Below are 3913 nucleotides of genomic sequence, written 5' to 3'. Positions count from 1 at the left end.
GCCAATCATACTACCTGTCCCACTGCCATACCCACTGATTTTTCTGGGAATGGGCTCTTGACCCAAGATGGATCAATTAGAACCCTTTCCTGGGATTGTTTTTTGGTCATGTGTGGTGACAAAGTTGGATGGGTGCTGCTAATAGTCATGTTTCCAGTGACTTGGAGAAGACTAAGAGAAGAAAGCTGGCATACTGAGAGAGGCTGAGCTGAGAACTCAAGGGGATGTCCTAGTAGCAGTTTCTTCCTGGTTTTAGTTGACTTTCAGCCAGGAATGTCAACGATTCAGTCCTATAAGTTAAAAAAAATTCCATTTGTCACTTGCAACTAAAAGAATTATGAGTAATTCTGTTGTGGCATAAAAATGGTTAATTTCTTGAAAATAAGCTTCACATATTATTCATTTTAAACTCTCCAGTGTCTAGTGTCACTCAGTGATTTTCTCTGAGTAATCCCAGAGGAATATATTTTAAAATATAGATTTAGTCTCTATGATTCCAGGCCCCAAATGTATGTTGAATGTCTATATCCAGATCTATAAGGGAAAAACTACATAGTGAAATATCCTAGAGAATTTAGTATAATTCCAGGAAACATTTTATATTTAAGAAATGCCTTCAGAATTCTAGATCTGGAATTACTATTGAGCAGGCAGGGTAAACCCTGAATAGGATCAGAGCCAAGCTAAGAGAACAGTTGAGAGCTAGAAAACTAGGAGCCTGACGTTCTTCCAGACCAAGGAGGCAAGGAGATCATGGCATTTATAAGGGAACCAAATCCTAGGATGAGAACTCACCTAGGTCTGAAGGATTTTTAGCAGAGAGGAGGTTGGGGATGGAGGGGGAGTAGGAGCCACTGTCCAAGTAACCAGCTCCTGAGTTTCACTTTCTTCTTGGTCTCTTCTCACATTCATTTGTTTCTTTCCTTCATTCAGATGCTCTTCAAGTAACTATTATGTGCCAGGTGCTATTCCAGTGCTGCCATGATAGTTTCCTGGCTCCTCTTTTTATCCCTGATTGAGGGATGAGATTCTTTGAGGTTCCAGTGAGATGGTCTGAATGCGACAAGGGGTTGAGGAAGGGCAGGCAGTCATTTTGTGGTGGGGGAGGTGGAGCTGAGTGGGGAAGAGGTGAATCTGTCCAATGCAGCAGGACCCTGGCTACTAGCTGAGCCCTACACTAGGCCAGGGGTCCTTGGAAGGCAGAGTGCTCAGAGCAAGGCAAGGGTATGAGACATTATAGCATTTTGAAACTTTCAAGGACCTAAGGGGGAAAAATGTGTTCTCCTCTTAGCCTTGTTCTCCAGAGTGCATTTTTCTCCAGGACACAGTCTATGGAAATATTCTGCTTGTTTTCAGTTTGCCTTTTGTGTGAATCTGCTGATCTTCAGTGGACTCACAACCTCATAACTTAATCTTATTTGGTGATTTCCAAGCAAGTAAAGAAGATGAGGAGAGACTTGTGTGCAGTTATGTTTTCTACAACAAATCTCTAAAGAGCCTATCCAAAAGAAGTCCAATGAGTTTAAAGTGGATACACAGTAATAATGCAAAAGGTTTATTATCTTAAGCTATGAAAATAAAGCATAGTTCACTTATCAAGAGAAAACAACCTTTACCTGATTCACAAAGGAAACATAGATGCATAATGGACTACCACCACGATAGTCCTGTATTGGATATTATTATGTCCAACAGCCCTGCAGAAAAACCTGCCTTGGGGCACCTGGGTAGCTGAGTGGTTTAGACATCTGACTCTTGGTTTCAGCTCAGGTTATGATCTCACTGTTTGTGGGTTCAAGCCCTGCATCGGGCTCCGCACTGCCATTGCAGAACCTGTTTGGGATTCTCTCTCTCTCTCTCTCTCTCTCTCTCTCTCTCTGCCTCTCCTTTACATGTGTGCACTCTCTCTCTCAAAATAAATAAATAAACTTAAAAAAGAAAAAAAGACAAACCTCAGTCTTATGGGTAGGTTTCTCTAAATTTAGACTGCAATTCTAGAAATGAGCTTCATTCAAGTGCTAAAGAGGTCTATGGCATTATTATGATGGTGTTATTTAATGGTAGAAAAAGAAAATTATAATAGAAAAATATTTATTGGTTTGAAATCAAGTATTTAGGTATAGAGAGACATTTTCTGGGACAAGACCTATGTTAAATTAGGTATTTAATAAATTAGATATCCAATATAGGTAATAAATAAGTTTACTTAATACAAAGAGATTTGTATTTAATACCAGTTAAGTATTTGTGGATACTCTATAGCAGTGGTCCTTAACTCTTAGGGTCATATGTCCCTTTGGAGATATCTACACACATTGATGCAATTTTACATACAATTTCAGGACTTAACGAGTTTGTAGAACTCCTGTCATCCTCTAGGTCAAGAACCTTTGTTCTACAGGATCCTACAGTTTAAAACAGTTGTGAAATGTACTATAAAAGACTTAGTTTGGGATTCTAGTAATGGTAGACTAGTGTGTTGCCAACCAAATTTCCCTTTGAAAAAAAAAATTATTTCCTTTGAACAAAAAAAGAGCATTGAAGGCTTTGGAGAGGTATGAAGATAGCCAGGGCTGGACGAAATTCTGGATAGAAGGGAAACTCACTGAGATGAGCCTGATATTCTAAACTGCTTTTCTCTTCAAGGCATTTCTTCTTGATTCTGGAGCAGCAAGGACAGAGAGCTTGAGAAACCAAGCATCAAGGCACTTGTAAGGGGCAGAGAATTTGAGCAGAACTTTCATGAGTTTCTCATGGTGGTGGTGGGGTGGGGGATGAAAATGGGAGTTTAGGGCTACAGAGACCACAGTAAATCAAGAGGCCAAAATCCTGCAGGGAAGTGAGACCATCTGAACCACTTCTCCCCTTGAGGTATTCACTGATTGGAAAGTGGTAAAGTTCCTCAGTAGAGCTTTCTCACAGTGTTGGGGAGATGCAAATCGGATTTTAGGGTCTTCCAAGGAGAAGAGACCCTGATAAACAGTCCAAGATGCTAGCTGGGATCTTCAAGTACCATATCCATGGAGTAAGAACAAACCAGAAATGGATCAGGCTGTACAAAACCGCAGCGCAGTCCCGAGTTAAAGTGATCTACCCTAGTCTGTCTGCCAGAAGTGAAAGCCTTATCCAGAGGCTCTACAATTGTTTTTTACAGACAATATTTGGAATTAAATTTTAAAAGTACTGGACATACCCCTGACTAACTTCAGGGCTTGCTGCTTCGTCACTTTATGTTCAAGACTGTGAACCAAGAGGCTGGAAGTTCCTAACCTGCTTCCTGCTGTTACCCTGGTTACCTCTAGGGAACCTAACAAGCTTGCCTCTGTAGTGACTGGCCTTGTAACTGAAGCATAATGTAACCAATTCTCTAATTCTGAACTGTTTGAAATTTGATTCCACCAAAATGACATCATTTTGACATCAAAAATGACATCAATGAAACTGGGGCATTATGAAGGATTCCTGACAAAAAGAAAAATAGTTTTGATGGAAGACTCCTTGGTTATCAACTCATGCTTAAATCACATCCAAGCTTATACCCTCTCACTGCAGCATTATTATGGATTTTAGAACTCGGGACAAGTGCCGAAAACCTGTGGACATCCTGGTCCTAAACTCTTCTCCCTAAACTCTGGGGCCATGGCATCCTGTACTGCTTCTTGCTCTTTCTTTGCCTTCTATCTTGTCAAATGCACAAGTTATGTTATGATGATGTGATTAGTGACGCAGATATTATACACATTGACTCTTCTGTGAGAAAGCCAAGTGGGTGTCTCAGGTCATCCTGCGCAGGGTCTCCTTCACAGATACTGTATTTCTGCTAGGACATTTGAGAAGTACAGAAACCTTCCTTTTGCTGACTTGCAAACAGCATACCCTTTGGCAAAACAGAGTGTCCACAGGTCCTTGACAA

This window comes from Panthera tigris, chromosome D4 (assembly GCF_018350195.1).
Source record: "Panthera tigris isolate Pti1 chromosome D4, P.tigris_Pti1_mat1.1, whole genome shotgun sequence".
Lineage (NCBI taxonomy): Eukaryota > Metazoa > Chordata > Mammalia > Carnivora > Felidae > Panthera > Panthera tigris.
Note: the sequence above shows the minus strand (reverse complement) of the source record.